Here is a 22,874-nt window from a genome sequence, read left to right as displayed (position 1 = left end):
AAGCAGACACTCTGAAAACAATACAGGATGGAATAGGAGAAACCTAGGTCTCCTTGGCTCAGGCCGAAATTTTCTGAATAGAGACCCGGAAGCACAACAAATCAAAGAAAGGTTGGACAAAAGGGATTGCATAAGATTGCAGAGCTTCTGCAGGGCAAATGACATAGCTGGCAAGATCAATAGAAAGCCCACCGATTGGGAGAAGATCTTTATTAGCCATACAACGGACAAGGGTCTCATATATAAAATATACTTGGAACTCAAAAAATTAAACCCCCCAACAACAAATCCTCAAAGAAACAACTGCCCAATAAATAAGTGGGCGAAAGACTTAAAGAGAAACTTCTCTGAAGAAGAAAGAAGGATGGCCAATAGACACATGAAGAAATGTTCAACATCCCTAGCCATAAAAGAAATGCAAATCAAAACAACATTGAGATATCACCTCACTCCAGTTAGAACAGCAAAAATCAAGAACTCTAACAACAACAGATGCTGGAGGGGATGTGGTGGGAATGTAAACTTGTTCAACCACTTTGGAAAGCAGTATGGAGGTTCCTCAAAAGACTTCACATAGATCTCCCCTATGATCCAGCAATCCCACTTTTGGGCATTTACCCAAATGTTTACAAACAAGACCACACTAAAGCTACCAGCACAACTATGTTCATTGCAGCATTATTTACCATAGCTAAGATATGGAACCAACCCAGATGCCCCTCAGTAGATGAATGGATCAAGAAAATGTGGTATATATACACATTGGAATTCTATGCCTCCATCAGAAAGAATGACATTTCCCCATTTGTTAGGAAATGGAAAGGTTTGGAAAAAATTATATTAAGTGAAGTAAGCCAGGCCCAAAGAAGCATAGGTCCCATGGTTTCCCTTATTTGCAATATCTAGTATAGGTATGAGTCAAGCGGAAAAGGTCAGATAATGTGATGTTAGGAAAATGAACCCTTAAATATTTATTTTAATGTTTTCGTTTCTTTCATGCATGTGTTTCTAACGCATTTATAAGATTATTTCTTTGTTGCTTTGTATGTCCCTCCCCCACAGTGTAACCCCCGCTTTCACTATATTTGATGTCAGTATAACATGTGGAGGAGATGGGGACAAACAAGTCGTTTAAGGATTCAGGTGGACCTGTTGCAACAATGAGAAGTACAAAATGTCATGTCAAAACCAGCTTTACAATGTCGGTGTGGGGGGGAGGGGGGTATGATTGGGTGCGGTGAGGAGGGAGGCAGGGAAGGGAGGTGAAGGGTAAACAAAGGAGGAGGCTGCAATGCTTGGTAAGAAATGTATGCATTATCCTGCCCATGTAATTGTAGCCCCTCTGTACAGTATGTATTCAACTAAAATAAAATAAAATTTAAAAAAAAATATGTAACATAGCATTGGAAATTTCATCTATTGCAGAATTAATTAAAATGCAAACAGATACTGTTTTAAAGGTCTCTGATATGGTATGATCTAAAAATGATTAGTTAGTAGTCATCTGAATTTTGAAGAATACATAAATTCTGTCCTCTTAACAATTATTCAGTTTTAAAAGTTAGGAGTTTCCGTAGAATTGAACTGTTTTGTGTTTTCGTATGAGATAATGGGGTTTTTTCAACATAAAGGCAAGTATATTGTGAAGATATTGTATAGTTTGATAACATTCAATTTGATGACCGTCTGATAAACAAAGGGGAATAGAATGGTATTTACTATATCAATACAGTGAAATTATATTTTATGTAAGTTATTTTTAATTGAATTTTATTGTCAAGGTGATATATAGAAGGGGTTGCCATAATTGTAAGATGGTGAATATATAACATGTTGAAATTTTTACCCAATACCTCACTTTTCTCACAGTTTTCCTTCACCCCAATATCTTTCACAAGTTGTAATGTAAATTTCCATCATGTTGTCTTGTGAACATTGCTATTACATTGGTTTGTCCTTTGTCCGTTGTCGCGCCATGTTGTTGCTCTTCTTCCCTTCCCTAATTAAGATAAATACATATACAATGACACATGATACTGAAATCAAATACAGCAGGGGACAACCCGTAGGGGAAAACACAAAAGAAAAAAGAATCACAGAGTACATTAAAAACAACAATCACAAAGAAAACCTTTGTTTCCATATGTAGGAGTTCATTTTGCTCATCGTCATCTTATACATAGCTACTGAGCCATTCTGCTCATCTGCTAGGAATATCCTAGATATTTCCTACTTGTTACAATTAGGGAAAACATGGAATCTCTTTGTTTGTGTCTTGTTTATTTTACTTAGTAGGATTTTTCCATTTCCATATGAATTGAAAGCATAGAATTCCACAGTGGATATAAATATATATCACATTTTGTCACTTCATTCATCTACTGAGAGGCATGTTGATTTAAAACATGATTGCATGTATGATGCCACCTCTCCAGATATTATAAAATCATGATTTTTATGAAGATAGGATTTCATGGTGGTACAAGTGTTGAGATATCTGGTTAAGTCTAATGTATATCTTGCACTGAATTAAGCAGGAAGATATCAAATATCATGTGGGTTAAAATGGTAGTGACAAAATATTCCCTTGAGAAAGATATAGGAGGCTGCCAGAAGTAAAAAGTAGTTCAGATAATTTTGAAGGATTTAGAAATGCAAGGTCAAGAATGTCTCTTTAAATAAAAATTATGTATTTGGAAGGGCAAAAGATGGGGAGGAGGAAGAAAATGACTGACAGCAGATCATTGTCCCAAGTTAGAGTATAAAAAGACATAAACTACAACTTCCCAGTTAAAAGGAGAGTAATATACTATGTCCCACTTAATTTAGATACATGCAAAATATTTACTTGAGTTTTTCCTACTTTAACCCTCCAAAATAAGTGAAGTCATAAGAAAAATTATGTTATTTCCATTACTTCAACCTGAACACTAACTGTGATGAGCCCTCTTTTTCTCTTTGCACTTGGAAAATAGTCCCTAAGTTGATGATGATGTGGCTGATTAGTCAGAGTTAGTGGCTTCTACTTGTACAATTATCCCAGAAGAGTTTAAAGCAGTTTTCCCCAAGATATCCAACTACATTTTCTTAAGCTGTACTTTGATCACACTCTCACACCTGAGCGCATAATTTGAAATTATACTTCAGCATTTCCTTGGCACATTCTACGTTGTGCCTTTCGCTTTTTTGCACATTCTTTCTGAGTTCATAGTTGCTCTATTTCCATTTCATCTATACAAACTGCTAAGAACATTGTTCAACTACTACTTCTTGTTTGCACAAGATCAGTCTATGTATGAAAGTACTTTGTCCATATTAAGCAATAAGGTAGTACTCACTCTTTGAGGAGAAAAGTTCCACAGTGTAACTCTATGCCCACATTAGAGGATGTAGAATTTAAAGCATTTTGAGACAAACTGATATTAGAATTGAAAGTATCCTTAGGTCAATTTACTTGGAGCTCTTTAGTTTTCCCATGAGAAATATAAATATCCACAAAATCTAGAGCTAATTAGTAAGTATCCGAATTAACACTAGATCCTAGATGTTGTGTTAGTACAAGTCACCATTGTATTATTGTTACATCAGAATCCTTCCCTACTTGCCAATGGGTATGAAAAAATGAAAGAAAGACATTAAAGCAAAATGTCTTATCTTTTTAAGCATTCAGGCATACTGGTGAGGGTAAATTCTGAACTCTTCCATTCCATAAAAGCTTGAAGTTTATAAAAGAATTCCCTACATATAAGAATTTGTTGCAGGTTGATTGACAGGGTTATTTCACCACGGAGATATCACTAACAAGAACTAGAGTTAAATAGAATATATGACAGTTATGATGTGTCAATCGCTATTGAGGCATTTTCTATTCTAAAGAAGAATCAATTCGAGGAGTCTTCAGTCACATCAGTAATGCTGTATGCTCAACCTAATACTTGATGTTACATGTCCTACATTTATAATGAACAGACAGATAAGACATCCAAAGATATCTAAAGATATTTCAATAAAATCCCAAACTAATGTGGATGGATGGCCACACATTGGAAATGTAGGACAAATTAGGCTTGTCTGTGCTGTAGCTCAATTTATAAACTACTGAATAAACAAAGTCTTCAAAAATATTCACACAATACCTATGAGTAATGTTCATGACAGTTATATCTGTACAATTATTCTAAGGTCAGGATAAAAGTATTGGTTCCCAACATTTAAAATCAACAGGATCTGTTGAATTTATGGATTCAGAATTTTATGACTTCACACTCATAAACCAAAATTTTTCAATATGACTTTCACCAAAACAATGTTTTTATTGAACTTGTCTATGTCCTTTTACTTTTCAAATCCAAATAGCATATTTTTTTCAATATCTTCTTGCAAATTCCTTCCTTTACTACTGTCAATCTGTGTTTATTACTTTTTCCATTTCCTTATTTATCTCTTCCAATCTTGTTTATAGTGTTGCCCACATTGCTCACACCTGTGTCAGAACTTTCCTTTTCCTTTTCCCTTCAATAATGCCCCCAATTTTATTACTCTTTTTCATATTCATGGTAGTGGATATTTTGATGATGTTTAAACAGACCTATTTTGCATCTAAACTTTAGAACTATCAGAATTTTCCCCCTAAATCCATCATTTCCACCTGTGGTCCTCATAACTAAGATTAGCACTAACACAGTTGCCAGCCAAACGTGTGTAAGCACATTAGATTTCTTCTTACCCTTCTACTCGCTCCCATCAGATAAGATGAATGATCAAGATTTTCTCAGTTTTTTATCACTCAAATGATTTCTGATTTTTGGGTGATTCTGGTCGTGGGGCCTGAACTCTGGGCCTGGGCGTTGTCCCTCAGTTCTTCAGCTCAAGACTAGCACTCTACCACTTGAGCCACAGCACCACTTCCGGCTTCTTTTTCTCTGCTTATGTGGTGCTGAGAAATTGAACGTAGTGCCTCATGCATGCAAGGCAAGCGCTCTACCACTGAACCACCTTCCGAGCCTCCACTCAAATGATTTCTATATACTCCTTTTTTATGCCCCTGACACCAGCCTGTTTCATTTACTCAACACTGTCACCTCGTCCTAAAACAACCATTTCCAAATTATGCTTTTTCCCCATAGTCTTTTCATATTAGTCCTCTCCATCACCAAATTACTCTCTTTGTAAGCACACAGAGTGAAGAGTTAAGACACAAATTCTAGTATCATTATTTACTCACTACATTGACAGTTGGCCTTACATTTCTCATCTATAAACGGATGTAATCTACCAGAAATAATGAAGAATATATGTGTTGACTTCTAGAGCAAGAAAAAGAAAAAGTGAAGAGTCCTTACATTTTCCACCTTACCTTACAAATAAGGAAAGAGTCAAATTAAATTTATTGGTATAAATTCACAAATTGTTTCCTGGAGAAATAAAAATAAATTTCACCTCCTGGCTCTAAGATCTATGTCCTTTTAATGTAACTACAGATATGTAAGTGGTACTATGTAAATAGTGTCATGTTTTTTCAGATGTATTGAAGAACATACTCTTAATATATCATTGGAAACACTGGTTATTGAATAGTATCTATATGATACTATATCTATATGAACTAGATCTATATGATACTATATCTATATGAACTAATCACACTAAGCTGAAAACTACATCTTAGTCCATCAAAATGTGAAAATAATTAAGTTTATTCATAAGAAAATAATACCAACAAGAAAAGTGTGTACACCTTAGAGAGACTGCAGGAATAACATTAAGGTTTTTACTGTCTCTCCCTGTTTATGTGATAGTATTTCTTGATATTGAAACTCTCCTCTTGTTATTCTTATTGTATGTAATCCAACGCTATTTATTACTATATATTCAATATGGGAAATATAGCTTCAAAAATGTGTAATGTTTTTTCTTTTTCAATCACAATATTGTCATTATCAGGGTACACTGTGGTCATCATCATCCTCATCAAAATTATTATTAGCATCATAAGTGCTAACTATTGAAACTCTGATATGTATCTCTGATTTTGTGAATATTTGTCTTTTGATTAATAATTTTAATGTTACCACTGTGCATGCATCCATATAAAAATTTTGAACAAAGAAAAAAAAAACTAAACCAAAACAGGTAGCTTGACTCTGTGCTTATAACAAATTATAGGATAGATTTTTGAAGTATTGCAATTTCCTAACCAGTATGACTTAACTTCCTCTCTCCCCACCACTACACACAAATATTTAAGAGTTTGAACTGAATTATTTCAAGTAATATACTATAAATATTACTAGAATATCATGTGTGTCTCTAAAATTCCCTTAAAAGTAATAAATGCTACATTCTATTGAAATATTAGTTATTTTATTCTAGGAAACTCTTGGAAAAATAGACTGTATATCTTTGAAACAAAAAGGTAAAAAACAGTAGCATAAAAAGTTTTAGAGAGAGTCTGTTTTCAGAAATATATTTGTATATATATTATGTGTAGAAAGACATACATTTTAGAGATTATTCATTATCAGAAATATATACATATCTCTAAATTTATGTGTAGAACGATGAACATTTTAGTGAAACAAAAATCTTGCAGTATAATTAAAATTAAAAAAAAATACATTGAACCAAGTGCCAGTGACTCACACTTATAATTCCAGCTATTCTTGGTAATGAGGTCTTAGAATTGTATTTGAAACTAGCCCAGACAGAAAAGTACTTGTTTAGATTCTTATCTCCAATTAAACACTAAAAACAGGAATTAGCTCTATGTCTCAAGTTGTGGAGTGCTGGCTTTGAGCAAAAATGGCTTAGGGACAATGCCTAACCTTGCAAACAACATCAAGAACAACAACAAAATATATCACAATAATTTCACAGAAGCATCTTTCACCTCCTGTGAACATTTCTTAGACACATGAATACACGCCCATGGAAAATGTTAGGTTAAAAGTATAGAATATTTACGTCTATGTTAAAGACATGACTATTTAGATTGTTTAAGATATTTAGGTTATGATTCGAAATTAAGAATAATGATAATATATTGGGAATGGTCTTTTATTCTATTTTACGATAGTAATAAAATGATATTTGTAATTATTCTGAAAAAATGCTCTTGCTTGGTTTTTAAATTATAATAAGTGATAAACATTTTTAAATTATTTTCTTAGGAAAGGATAATTTTAATGGTATTAATTCTTTGGTAATTTCAAAACAATTAAGAAAATTATTCCAAGGCTGGTTTGCTCTAAGACTATATTTGTTTTCTTGTTCTAGTTTTCATATGTTCTTACAAATTAAAATTCAAAAAATTCAATGGATGTTGGCATTCAGGATCATCTTCATAGATACTAATAATGGAGTCGCTTAAGTGGAATTATTTTAATTCATTCGTTTTTGTCACAAATAAATCAAGAAGATTGTGTATTTTGTTTCTTTTCACGTTATTGGCTCTTATCCTGAGAATATTTTTTCTAGTAAAGTAGAGAAAAGCAATTGGATTGAGCAAGTAACATATGGGTATCATAAAATGCAGATGCATAGATTTGTGTTTTCTATCATTTGCTAAAAGTTTCTTTCAGAAAAGGTTATCAATTTCGTATAAGTGATGTGTAATTCCTAGATCTTCCAGTTATCACATTCATTTTTGATTGGGTTATCTCTGCATAAACTCAAAAAAACAGACAAAAAAACTCAAAATGAACAGAAATCACATCTTTGTTTTAGAAGCTGTAGTTTACAAAGAACTTTTAGCCAACACCAAAAACATCTTTTTAGGTATTTTGCATTTTGTGTGAAGAATTTTTAACTATAGTTTTATTTTTTTGCTGACATGAAATTCACATGCAATATATTATCTCCTTTCATTGTATACATTTTAGTGCTTTGTAAGTGAATTGTACAATCATAGGTTTTCCAAGCCGAATTTTCACAAACTTGCATTTCTTCAAATAGAAATGCTATACATTTTATAACAGATATTAAAATAGATATAAAATTCAGTTACAGGAATTTGTCCTGCATACATCTTGTATAGGGTGTCTTTTCAAAATTTGTTTTGGGGAATTATTTCCACATTCTCACTCATACTGTCCAAGTGCACTGTCAGTGAACTACATTCCCGATCCATATAAGTTTTTTACTTCTCTTTAATAGTAAGTGGAAGTGTAATGGCTAGAACATATACAATTCTCTTTGCCCTTTTGGAAGACTTGAAAACTTGCTTGCTAAAATGACTGCAGTATTACACAAATCATTCTGCTATGCGGAGTATATAAATTTCTCCACAAATGCATTAATATTTTGTGTCATTTTTTATATTATGGTCATACTAGTGAACTTTCTTTTTCTTTTTTCTTACATACTAAAGAGGAGCTTAATTCATATACTCCTCCTATTGACTATTAATTTACATATGTTCTTTATAGAAATATCCTGTTCAGGAAAAATTTATACAGAATTAGAAGATATAAAACTACTTAAGATTCAGGATCATTGTAGCATTAATATTGTAGCATTAACAAATATGTGCCCTCTATCTGTTGGATATGTTTTCACTACTTTCATAGAATTAAGAAAGGTTTTCAGTTGATATTAGTTTATTCTTGCTTTTCTTTAGCCACTAATGCTTTCCATGTCAAATTTTTGGAAACCTTTACTGATCCATTGTCATGAATTTTTACATTTATGTTTTGTAAGTTTTTACAACTCACTTTATTTTTTTTATTTTTTTTATTTTTAAATTTTTTTTATAATTTTATTTTAATTTTTGTATAAGGTTTGAAGTAGTAGCCTAAGATCATCCTTTATAACTAGAGAGGCAATAATGCCTCTAAAATTCTATTTTTATTTCATTAAGTCATGGAATCCTTTTCAAAATCGATTGACAATAAAACTAAGAATTTATTTTTGATAAATCTGTTATATTCTTCTATGTGTCAGTTTTTTCACTAATAAACATGATAATAAGATTCAAATCTAGTATGAGGGCTCAAGCTACACCATTTTACAAGATTGTTCTGACTGACCTGAATTCCTTGAATTTACATGTTTTATTGAGCATACATGTTTTATTGAGCATACATGTTTTATTGAGCAGGTGGACCAATATTCTACAGATATCTAGATGTTTGATAGTCACCCATATTTTGCACCTTGTGAAAACACAAGACTCCATATATAGGGAAAAATGTCTTTAGAGAATGCTTAAAACAACTAAAATTAATTTAGGAATAGTTAAGATTTAGATAACACTATAGCATTATAAAGTTGAATGATTACGACTTGAGCTGTACTACAGAGGAGAGTGAGAATATAGAATGATGTAACACCTAGGAGCTGTATGTCATTGTTATTGGGTTTCAAAAACAGAAAAACTTCAGACAAGAGAAGGAGGAAAATAATCAAAGTGTCCTTAATCAAGTTTCTTTTTAATCCACCTAAGAGTGTGGACTGAGAGTCAGAGAAGATGGGAAAAATAAAATAGAAAATAAAGCATTGTATAGACCTGTTACAATGTAAAGAAATTGTAATAGGAATATGATAATTAATTTCCAAAGAAATAAAGGAAACAATAGGTAAACTCTAAAGGCAAAAAGAATGAAGAGAGAAAAGAAGCAAAGTAAAACCTTTATCAATAACAAATACAAGAATTTGGAAGTGAAAAAGAAGTGGAAATATTCTAAATAACAATAAAATAACAATAAAAATTGCTAACATGGATAGAAAATGGATCACATTTTATCATATAATTTTGAAAAAACATACTAGGAATGAAAATTTAAAAGTCATCATTTAAAACACTATTTACATTATAACTACACAGTATAGTTCAGTGGTAAAATCTTGTTATAGCATATGTGAAATAATGGTGTGATCTCCCAAGCATTACAAAGTACACACAAAGCACACACACACAAAAACCACATAAACACACACACACACTCACACACACACACACACATACACACACATACACACACATCACATACACATATTTAGAATATTGATATTATAATAGTAAATAGAGGAAATTATCACAAATAATAAAAATAGGGTAAGGTATGAAATCATAATATTGATCATACTATTTAAACGTTTAGTAGAAATCAAAGAGTCATGATATACTTGGATTCTTATAGATTAAGTAAATTGAAAATTAAGAAATAGAAGAGATGAGAAACTTTGCAAATAACTTTTAAATAATAAAAATTTTGAAACATGTATCTTTTTATTTTGACAAAAGTTTAATGTTACTGGTGCTTTAACCTCAACAATTAGAATATGATAACCAGGTGCTCTCTATCTCGCTATGGGTGGCTAGATCGCTAATCATTTCACTCTAGATATTTTTATGATAAGGTCTCAGAGTTTCTCAGGCTCTCCCGAATTACAAACCCTATTTGCAGTTCCTACCATAGGTAGAAAATGGAAGCCACAAATCACCATGCCCAGCTCAAATTTTTTTTTTTAATTCTAGTACAAATATTTACAAAAAAGTGACCAGGAAATGAAACCTTTCTTTATATAGTATGTGCTTCTTGAAAATACAGTAATTATTTGTTACCTGGAAAAATATGTTTAGAACTATAAGAAAATCAATTTATTTATATTCACTAACCATATAAAAATTAAGAAAATAATTTTAAATATTCACATGTTAAATATTTTAAAAGCAACATATATGTGTCTGAATAATTACATGTGTAAAAATCATGCAAAATTAAATTAACTAATCCTACAACTCTGAAAAAAGAATTATCCTAAAGAAACAAGAAAATAAGTAATTAAGATCAAAATTTGAAATATAGAAAATAAAATGAAGTGTACTCTTTAGTTGACTTAAGTAACTCTAAACCCTTTTTATATCAATTTTATAATAAAAATGCATGAACAAAGAAAGCAAAAGTACATTTGATCAATAGCAACAGCAAAAGCATCAGAAATTGAGTGTACAAAAAAAAATCGATGGAGGGGATATCAATGTTCCTTCCGAAAGAAATGTACTCATTACCTTATTTATGTAACTGTAACCTCTCTGTACATTACCTTTACAATAAAATTATATTGAAATTAAAAATAAAACAAATAACATAGCAATTAAGAATTCTTAGAAGCCATTAGTTAAAAACTTTATAAAAAACTGCCCCAAGTACCCAAGGATTATACTTTGATGATACCATTTAAATACTTAAACTTCAGCAGAAAAGCAAAATGTTTAAAAACTGTTACAAATAAAGTAATAAATCAGAATATATTACTATAATAATCATTGGATGGATTTTTAGTGGCAGTCAAATATGTAAGAAATGAGGTAATATGCCCTTCGTTTGCACTTAATAAGTGAGAAAGAATTTTCTAGGTCTTTTAAAATATATCATAAATTTAATGAAGAAACTATTCTGTCACACCATATAATAATCAGATAAAGATGATATTAGAGCAAAGAACAGATTGTACAAAGATTTGGGATGTTAATGTATGTACTTATTTTGGTTTTGGAAAATTGTGGGGATTTCAACTTGGGGTATTGTTATTACTAGGCTGGCATTATATCAGTGGTCAATTTTAGGATAGGGGTTCCCTTTCTACAAGAACATGCACCTAATCTGTCCTTTTGTCCTTCCCATCATCAATGGCATCAGAGTTGCACACCAACTTGTCTAGCTTCCTGGGTCCTGCAGTCCTTCCAATCTTAGTCTCTAGATAGTGCAGGATGGTGGAAATGATCCAATGCACCCAGCTATAAATTGCGAAGGAACTCCCCTAAAATTTGTCCTAGTTTCTGTTCTCAAGCCTCCTAAGTAGTTAAGAGTACAGATTGGAGCCCCTGGTGCCAAGCAGTAACAGTATTTTTAAAGCAATTAGACATATATAAATGACAGGCTTGTGATAACCTCAGGAAAAGAATAAAAAGAGCAGTGAAGCATAGAGGACAGATAAAATTTTAACTAGCTACTCAGAGGGTGAATCAGCTTAGCTAACTACTCAGGAGGCCGAGATCTGAAGACCACTGTTCAAAGCCAGTCCAATCGTGAAAAAAACATATGATTATCTCCAAATAACCAGAAGTGCAGCAGTGGCTCAAGTGGTAGACCACCATCCTTGGGCAAGATACTTAGAGCAGGAATGATGAATGCATGCATGAGCACATGAACATGCATGTGTGTGTACAGGCAGGTGTGCACACACACACAAATGAGTATTTCAATGCACAGTTCCTTATTTTTTAACTTGCTGTACTTTATTTCCCTGTATTAGTTCACAAATTAACAAAAATCAGCTAAGCACCTATTTACATACAACTCATCATGTTTATCTAAAGTCTAATCTCCTTTGGCAACCTGCTTTTATTTGACCCAAAAGTAAATTATTTAGTAGATCAATTCATCTCCCTAAACTCTGTAATGTTAGATGATTGTTTAAGTTCTTCCTAGAAATATAATTTTGTGAAATCCTTCATCAAGAAGCATATTTCTTTAATGAAAAGGGAAGCCTATGGGAAAAAAAATTAAACTATAGGTTTTACTCCTCCTGCCAAGCATCTGGAAATTTATTATCTTCATACAATCCATGAGATGTCTGTGTATGCCATAGATGGCTGTGAATATAAAAAGACCCTTCTAAGCACAAAGAATTCGTATACCATTAATAGGTATGAAGGATTTTTTTTATTATCCTGAAAATACCATACAAAGGAGTTACAATTACATGGGCAAGATAATGAGTACATTTCTTATCAAGCATTGTTGCCTCCTCCTGTGTTTCCCCTTCCTATTCCCTTCCATCTCAACTCTCCTGCCCCCCCATTATACCCTGCCTTGCAAAAGTTTTAAAGTTCGTTTTTCGACATAACATCTTGTACATCTCATTGTTACAATGGATCCAACTCTCCCTTTTTAAACGATTTGTTTTTTTCCCTTCCCCTCCACAATTTATACCAACATAAAATAAGTGATAATAGGGGTTATATCGTGGGGGAGGAATAAGCAAAGCAACAAAAATTCATATTATAAATGTGTTAAAAACAATTGCATGAAAAAAATATTTGAATACTTATCTTGGGGTACATTTCACCTAACATGAATGAATCTTACCTTTTCTGCTTGTCTCAGACATATACAATTTATTACCAATAATGGAAACCATGGGGCATATGTGTATTTGGGCCTGGCTTACTTCACTTAATATAATTTTTTCCAAGACTTTCATTGTCCTAAAAATGGGGCAATGTCATTTTTTCTAATGGATACAAAAATTCCATCGTGTATATATATCACAATTTTTTGATCCATTCATCTACTGAGGGGCATCTGGGTTGGCTCCAAGCTGAGCTATGGTAAATAATGTTGCCATAAACATAGTTGTGCTGGGAGCTTTAATGTGGTCTTCTTTGTGATCATTTGGGTAAATGCCCAAAAGTGGGATTACTGGGTATAGGGGAACTCTATGTGGAGGCTTTTGAGAAACCTCCATACCACTTTCCATAGTGGTTGAACAAGTTTACACTCACACCAACAATACAATAAGGTTACCCTATTCACATCTCCTCCTACACCTGTTGTTATTAGAGTTCTTGATTTTAGCCATTATAACTGGAGTGAGGTGGTATCTCAATGTCGTTTTGATTTGCATTTTCTATGGCTAGGGAGTTGGAGCATTTCTTCATGTGTCTATTAGCCATCTTTCTTTCCTCTTCAGAGATGTTTCTCTTTAAGTCTTTAGCCCACTTATTTATTGGGCAATTGTTTCTTTGAGGATTTGTTGTTGGGGGGATTTAATTTTTTGGAGTTCCAGATATATTTTAGATATGAAACCCTTGTCCATTGTATGGCTAGCTAAGATCTTCTTCCAATTCATGGGCTTTCTATGGATCTTGCTAGCTATGTCCTTTGCCATGCAGAAGCTCTGCAATTTCATGCTATTCCATTTGTTCAACTTTTCTATGATTTGTTGTGTTTCTGGGTCTCTAGTAAGAAACTTTTGGCCTGTACCAAGGAGATCTAGGTTTTCTCCAATTACATCCTGTAATGTTTTCAGAGTGTCTTCATGACTCCGAGGTCTTTGATAATTTGGAGTTGATTCTGGTACAGGGTGATATACAGGGGGATATATAAGGATCTAGATTTAGTTTTCTACAACTAGTTAAACAATTTTGAGAGCACCATTTACTGAAGAGGCTGTCTTTCTTCCATTCTACTTTTTTTAGCTCCCTTATCAAAGATTAGATGGCTGTAGGCCTTTAGGTTCATTTCTGGGGTTTCAATTCTATTCCATTGGTCCTGAGATATGTTCTTGTGCCACTACCAAGGTGGTTTTATTAGTATGGCTTTGTAGGAGAGTTTTAAATTTGTTATTGATTTCCTCCAGCACTGTTCTTTCTGTTAAGGATCATTTTTGCTATTCGGGGTCTTTTATTGTTCCATATGAATTTTTGGATTGCCTCTTTTATTTCCTTGAAGAATGAGGTTGGAATATTGATAGGTATCACATTCAATTTGTAGATAGCGTTGGGAAGTATTGCCATTTTCATGATGTTGATCTTTCCAATCTAGGAACATGGAAGTTTTTGCCACTTTCTAAGTCTGTTTTGATTTCATTTTTTAGGTATGTAAAGTTTTCATCATAGAGTTCTTTCACTCCTTTGGTTATGTTAATTCCTAGATATTTTATTTTTTTGTGGAGCTATTACGAATGGAATTGCTTTCCTAATTTCAGCTACACTTTTCTCATTGTTGGCATACTGTAAAGCCATTGATTTTTGAGGGTTATTTTCACACCCTGCTATTTTGCCAACGTTTTGAGTCACCTTGAGTAAATTGGGAGCAGAGTCTTTAAATACAAGATCATGTGCTCTGCAAGGAGGGAGAGTTTTACTTCTTCTTTCCCTATTGGGATCCCCTTTATGTTTGCATCTTCTCCACTTGCTGTAGATAGGAATTCTAATACTAGATTGAAGTGCAGTAGAGAGAGTGGGCATCCTTATCTCGTTCCTGAGTTTAGAGTAAATAGCTTTAGTTTTTGTTATACACAGCCTTTATTTTATTGAGGAATGTTCCATGGATTCCTAATTTTTCCAGGACCTTCACCATAAAGGGTTCTTGGATCTTGTCAAAGGCTTTTTCTGCATCTATTGAGATAACCATGTGGTTCTTATCCTTGCTCTTGTTGATGTGATGAATTATGTTAATTGATTTGCATATATTTTTGCATATATATTTGCATATAATTCATATATTGAAGCAGCTTTGCATCCCTGAAATGAATCCTGTTTGATTGTGGTGTATGATATTTTGGATGAATTGTTGAAGTCAATTAGGCAAAATTTTGTTGAGATGCTTTGCATCAATGTTCATCAAAGAAATGGGTCTACAGTGCTCTTTCTTTGATTAGGGTTTGGGATGAGGGTTATGATGGCTTCATAGAAAGCGTTCGGTAGTGAACTTTCTCTTTCAATTTCATTGAAGAGTTGGAGGAGTATTGGTGTGAGCTCTGCTTTGAAGGCCTTGTAGAATTCTGCTTTAAAACCATCTGGTCCTGGGCTTTTCTTAGATGGGAGGTCTCATTGCTGTTTCTATTTCAATGCTTGATATGGGCCAATTAAGATGGTTTAACTCATCTTGGTTTAGTTTCGGGATGTCAATATTTGCCAGGAAAAGGTCCATTTCTGCCAAGTTCTCAAACATATTAGCCTAAAGTTTTGAGCAGTATTCCTTTATAATGTTCTGAATCTTGGTTGTTTCTGTAGTGATGTTTCCATTCTCATCTCTGAGTTTATTTATTTGGGTGTGTACTCTTCTTTTTCGGATGAGATTTTTTAAGGGTCTGTCAATTTTGTTAATTTTTTTCGAAGAAACTTCTCATTTTGTTGATTCCTCCTATGGGTTTTTTGTATTCTAATTCATTTAATTCTGAGAGAATTTTAATTATTTTTTCCATCAACTGGATTGGGGTTTATCTTGATGCTCTTTTTCAAAGAGTGTCGAATCTCATTAAATTGTTGGTTTCAGATCTCTCCAATTTGTTGATGTAGGAACTCAGAGCTATAAACTTGCCTCTGAATCGTGCCTTTGCTTCGTCCCGAGGAGCAGATAATCTCTGTGCTAATTTTTGTTGAATATCATGAACATTTGAAATTCATTTCTAAGTTCTTCCATGACACACTGGTGTTTCAACAATGTGTTTTTCAGCCTTCAGGTGTTACTGGATTTTCTTTTGTGGCTTTTTGTGTTGAGTTCTAATTTTATTCCCTTTTGGTGTAAGAGAATGCAAGATATGAATTCAATGTTTCTGAATTTTGACAAGTTTGACTTGTGACCTAAAATGTGTTGTATTTTGGAAAATGTTCCATGTGCTTCTGAGTAAAAAGTGTAATCTGATGCTGCTGGATGAACATTCGCTAGATGCCTGCTAAATCATTTGTTGTATGCACTGGTTTAAATTGGCGTTTTCTGTTGAGTTTTTGCCGAGTTGATCTATTTAGTGAGGATAGTTGTGTGTTAAAGTCCCCAACAATTAATGTATTTGGATCTATTTGAGATTTAAAGTAGTATTTCTTGGATAAATTTGGGTGCACTATTGTTTGGCAAATATTTAGAATTGTAATATCCTCTTGAAGGAGAAATCCCTTAATTAGTATGTAGTAACCTCCTATATCTCTTCTCAATAATTTTAATTTGAAGTCTATTTTATCTGATATTAGGATTGCAACTCCTGCCTGTTTATGGGGGCCGTTTGCTTGGTAGATTTTGTTCCAGCTTTTCATTTTCAAAATGTGTTTGTTTTTTTATGGGCAAGTTGTGATTCCCAAAGGTAGCAGATAGAAAAATCTTGCATTTTAAACCAACTAGACAGTCTACGTCTCTTAATTGGAGAGTTACATTCACTAATATTGAGAGATAGGACCTAGTGGTATTTGGGTGTTCCTTCCATTTTATCTACCTTCTTGGGTGCTACGCCTTCTGGGTTCTTCCTATGGTTCTTGGATTCTGTTTGAGTGTGGTTTCTTGGCCTTTATTATGGTCTTGTTGGTTTTCAATGTGTAGGACATCTTTAAGTATCTTTTGAAGAACTGATTTGGTGGAGATATATTGTTTGTTTGTCTTTGCTATGGAAGATTTTTATTTGACCTTCAGTTATGAAGGAGAGTTGAGCATACATATAGAAATATTTTAACATATTTTTGTATCTACAGTAGATTTATGAAATCATCCTTCATTATAAAATAACGTGGAAACAAGTTTAATGAGGATCAAAGCAAAGAGAATTGTCACGTTTCTTGTTTTTGAATGAAATATGAATTGTGAGAATCAGTTTGAGGAAAACATTTAACAAAATGGATAATGACTATTAATTTCAATCTCTTTATTTGCCCATATCGTGCATCCTCACACATGAGTGTCAAAGTCAAACCAAACTTTTTTGTCTTTGTATTTAAATCACCTTATAATTTAGCGGATAGGTGAAGTAATCAAATAAAGATTAAAATAATAGTAACTGAGACTATGAGTTAGAGCTGAACATTATTTTAAATATGATAATAGCTAATTAAATTCCATATCTCTTACTTTTATTCTATTGTCATATCCCTTATGCTCACATTAGGAAAGTACATAGAAGATTCTCACTAAATTATGTGTAAAATTATGAAAAAATTTATTAAAAGAATATGGGCACATTGGGGCTGGGAAAGTGGCTCAGTGGTAGAGCTTTTACCTTGCATGCATGAGGCCCTGGGTTTGATTCCTCAGCACCACATAAGCAAAAAGAAGAAAGCCGGAAGTGGAGCTGTGGCTCCAGTGGTAGATCGCTAGCCTTGAGCAGAAAAGCTGAGGGACAGCGCCGAGGCCCAGAGTTCAGGCTCCTCAAATGGACAGAAAAACAACAACAAAGAATATGGGCACAGTGTGATTTTAGGTGATTGAGACCTGTAGGGGGTAGTGTGTTTTTGAGGATTTGATAAATGTGATGGAGATGAAGGAAGGGATGTGCTTATTCTGGAAAATTGGCTAGAGGATTGCTCCCAGAAAAATAGGGTTAATTCTTCCAAAAGGTTACACTAAAATCACTCTCACAATCATGTTCACTACTGAACTATTTACTGTAGAGAACTTATGGAAACAGCCCAGACGACCTTTAGTGGAGGGATGGTTGGAGAAAGTGTTGCACAAATACAAAATCAGATCGCACCCATCCATTATAAAGACTGTTACAGCATTTGCAAAGAAATGGATAGATCTAAAATTATAAGTAAACGAAGTCAGAGCCAGACACACAAAGGATGCGCATTTGGAAGCCAGAATTTTATGGAAGTTAAACAACAGTATTAATCAAAGCATGCTATTTGCAGAGGAGTATTTATCTATCTATCTATCTATCTATTTATTTATTTATTCATTTATTTATTTATTTTTGGGTCCGGTCATGGGGCCTGAACTCTGGGCCTGGGCACTGTCCCTCAGCTCTTCAGCTCAAGGCTAGAGCTCTACCACTTGAGCCACAGCGCCACTTCTGGCTTTTTTCTTTTTGCTTATGTGGTGCTGAGGAATTGAACCCAGGGCCTCAGGCATGCAAGACAAGCAATCTACCACTGAGCCACCTTCCCAGCCCTGCAGAGGAGTATTTAAAAGGTGTAATTTCTTATAAAATTGAACTTTTAATCCAACAAAATGAATACCAGGAAACTATCACTTGGAAAAAGTGAGGGGAAGTCAAAGGGAAGGAATAAAGAGAATTCTGGAAGTAGAGAGTGAAGCCATAATATTCAATGCAGATAGTATGAAACTTGAAAAAATGAAAGTGGGGTGAGGTTTGGAAGGATGTGAGAAAGTTATGTAAAGATCCATTGTACTTATAAACTGATTCGTTGAATGGAAAATCCTTTGTACAAATATTTTATAAAAATATAATTGAAAATGATGGAAACATCTGATCTTAAACCGTGAGTCAATATGATAATTTCCTTCTCAGAAATTTTCTTTGCAGGTATTTTCCTCATAATGATAGAAAAGTGAACAACACAATGAATATAAATACATCACTTTGCATATCCTAAATAGACACAATATAAAAATCACAATAAAAATATTAGAATATATCACATGATAAAATAACAGGTAGAAAGTATCAAACTCTGATTGTTTTTCCAAGTATTTTACCTTTGGTATCTAATTTAATCCTCACAATAATCCCATAAAGTGGAACTACTTCTATTTTTAATTCTAAGATTATGATATTTAAGCCTTCAGAGTTGGAATTACTAGTACAACATTGCACACACGGTAAGTGTTAGCCTGCATTCAATTCCCACCATATGAAATAACCTCATTCTATTTGATAACTAAATACTAGCACTCAGTCTACTAATTCTAGGAAAATTTCCCAAAATTATTGTGCACACTCTAATAATATTTCACTTTATCTTTCTTAGAATATAGGTAACTAAGCTGGATACCGGTGGCTCACTCCTACAATGCTAGCTACTCAAGAGGCTGAGATCTGAGGATTGTGGTTCAAAGCCAGCTCGGGCAGGACAGATTGTGAGACTCTTATCTCTAATAAACCACGAGTAAACTGGAAGTGGCACTGTGTTCCAAGTAGTAGAGCTCTCGCCTTGAGTAGAAGAGCACAGGGACAGTACCCAAGCCCAGAGTTCAAGCCCCATGACCAACAACAACAACAACAAAAAAAGAAAATAAGTAACTGTAATATGAAAACTCCAAGTTTATTTTTTTTTCCAATAGTAGCCCTTTATTGACAAGTTTGGAATTCCTCACGTAGAGTTTACAAATATAGTAGAATATTTTTACTTCCCACAAGCTTGATTTTATATTAGATAAGTGTTTTATTCAGAAAGGAATAAAAAAGGTTAATTAAGCCCACACACTTCGCAAGGGCTACAGCAGAGAATAGGGAACGCTGAAGCTGAATTGTGAAACCTGGAAAGTGTTTGAGAGGTTGGAGCACTACCTAGACATCACTGGGAACCCTGAAAGGTGACCATGGAAGGGTTAAAACAGACAGCTCTGGAGAGGGTGAAGAGACTGGGATGCTGCCCCCCCCCATCCCATTTCTTTAGGCTACCAGCTGTGCTGGGGATCTTGTAGGCTGTACAAAAGACCTTCACAGCTTAACCTTGGGCTAGGTAAGTGGATATCATGTCTGGACTTTCCTGGACAGCAGTCTCCTGTCTCAAAAGAATAAGAGAACTAGTGTCTCTCAAAATTCTGTTTTAGCTCTGATTGTAATATTAATTTAGATGCTTTATATTTTGCATATATCCATGGTAACCTTCCCTGTTGGAACTCAAATAAATATGCTTGTTTGTGGGTACTTGGGGCCCAAATGCCAAGAGACCCCCTGGTACCCACTGATTCTCATCTCTCATCTCTTCTCTATCTTGGCCTTTTCTAATTTTCTTTGGCCAAGTATCTTGGCCTTGGGTTGCAGTTAGCAATAGAGAGTTGAAATGTTCATGCAGAAAGGTCTTTTTGTTGATACCATTGTCACTGAAGCCTTGTGAAGATGGTAAACATTTTTCTTTTTTTTTTTTTTTTTTAATTGTATTTTATTTTATTTGAGAACATACTGTACAGAGGGGCTACAATTACATGGGCAGAATAATGCATACATTTCTTACCAAGCATTGCAGCCTCCTCCTTTGTTTACCCTTCACTTCCCTTCCCTGCCTCCCCCCTCCCCCCACCCAATTTTACCCCCCTCCCCCCACCCAATTATACCCCCCTCCCCCCCCCCACACCGACATTGTAAAGCTGGTTTTGACATGACATTTTGTACTTCTCATTGTTGCAACAGGTCCACCTGAGTCCTTAAACGATTTGTTTGTCCCCATCTCCTCCACATGATATACTGATATCAAATATAGTGAAAGCGGGGGTTACACTGTGGGGGAGGGACATACAAAGCAATAAAGGAATAATCTTATAAATGCATTAGAAATACATGCATGAAAGAAACGAAAACAGTATGGAGGTTCCTCAAAAGACTTCACATAGATCTCCCCTATGATCCAGCAATCCCACTTTTGGGCATTTACCCAAATGTTTACAAACAAGACCACACTAAAGCTACCAGCACAACTATGTTTATTGCAGCATTATTTACCATAGCTAAGATATGGAACCAACCCAGATGCCCCTCAGTAGATGAATGGATCAAGAAAATGTGGTATATATACACAATGGAATTCTATGCCTCCATCAGAAAGAATGACATTGCCCCATTTGTTAGGAAATGGAAAGGTTTGGAAAAAATTATATTAAGTGAAGTAAGCCAGGCCCAAAGAAGCATAGGTCCCATGGTTTCCCTTATATGCAATATCTAGTATAGGTATGAGTCAAGCGGAAAAGGCCAGATAATGTGATGTTAGGAAAATGAACCCTTAAATATGTATTTTAATGAAAACTCCAAGTTTATTAACAATTTATACCTCCCTGGTGAAAGGAACTGATGAACTATAACATTCTTGATTTCTAGCTCAAAATAGTAGAAACCATATTTTATCCCTTCTCTCAACACTGCACTGCCTGGGGACCCCATCTCTGGCTAACACAGTCTTACTGAAAGAATGACCTGCCCAATTCCTCATGGAAACACTGCAAGTCTTTTGGAGCAATCGTTTCAACATTGTAGCTCACCTAAATTGTTTATCATTAGAAGTATTGTGATTGCTTTTTATACCCAACGTTTTGAGAGAAATGTACTACTTTAAAATGTTATTAAAGAAAGACTGATATAAAAATCACTTTTGACCCCAGATAAATATTTTACCTTTCATATACCCAAAAAGGCAGTCTGATATATCATTAATAGTAGGAACGAGAGTTTAAAAATCATAGACACCAAGACCTAAGTATGAATTAAACACTCTCCAACTTGTGAATACAATTGGTTTAAAAAGACATCAATACTACTGCATTTTTAATTCCATATGATAATGAAATTGATTCCCTATGATAATGATAATGATAAACTATTAACACTTAAAAATAACTCATTTTCTTGGGAGTAGGACACAAAACACAAGGTTAATCCTACCACATTTAAAAAGACCTTTATTTATACTCAAAACTCACTCATAACTATAGATTCTAAAACTAACTGAAGTACAGAGACACAAAGGATATCATTTAATTGCATCATGTTCATTCAATGGACTGTTAATAGAAAACAAAGTTATACTAGTAATTAGCTTACCGAATTCACTTACATTTTTTATTCTATTCCATTTACTTTGATAAAAACTGGGTTTTCATAAAATGACCCATAAAAAAGACTATAAACCCACTTACATTTTCAGATCTTAACAATATTTATTTCAGAAATTTTAGCTCTACAGTCAATGAACTGAAATAATACTAAAATATTCAAAGGATTTTCAGAAATTGAAAGACTTGCTCTGGGCTGTTATGTATATTGGAAAAGATATTCAAAAAGCCTTATTTGTTAAAGTTGCCATAGTTACTCCCACAAAAGAGCCATTAGTTAAGATCCCTGTGCATGTACAAAACACCTTCAAATGCATCCACAATCTGTACATGCACATCCTTTTTGTTTATTCGTTTTTGAAAGGAATATCTAACAAGCATATCCACAATACTTATTTTCAGTCAATAAGATGGGATCTTCAAACGTAATATGGGTTTGATTATCTCTTAGTGAGAATAGATATGATCTTGTAAAGAAAGTTATTTTCAACAGAAATCCGGAAAGGGTTTATCCAACTTGTGTTTCACAGGAATAACCAGAGAGTAATACCTGTTTGGTCAAGTCGGTCCAAATCGCTCCATGAATGTATCTTAAAAGTATAACCAATTTAAGAAGTCAAATACGTATTGTGTACTGACAATCATCTTACA

At 33.8% G+C, this 22,874-nt stretch overlaps 1 long non-coding RNA gene across 1 annotated transcript in view; it reads right to left on the bottom strand.

Annotated features, from left to right (window-relative positions):
- Window positions 1-1,852: 1,852 nt before the first annotated feature.
- LOC138821268 (uncharacterized) overlaps window positions 1,853-22,874 on the bottom strand; it is a 33,730-nt gene continuing 12,708 nt past the window's right edge. Inside the window, exon 3 of the long non-coding RNA XR_011370112.1 lies at window positions 1,853-1,999. This is a non-coding gene — a long non-coding RNA (uncharacterized lncRNA). The remainder of the gene's footprint in view (window positions 2,000-22,874) is intronic.

This window comes from Dipodomys merriami, unplaced genomic scaffold (genome assembly GCF_024711535.1).
Source record: "Dipodomys merriami isolate MVZ:Mamm:240054 unplaced genomic scaffold, mDipMer1.0.p SCAF_903, whole genome shotgun sequence".
NCBI classification, from domain to species: domain Eukaryota; kingdom Metazoa; phylum Chordata; class Mammalia; order Rodentia; family Heteromyidae; genus Dipodomys; species Dipodomys merriami.
Note: the sequence above shows the minus strand (reverse complement) of the source record. Positions and strands in the feature narration are given on the sequence as shown.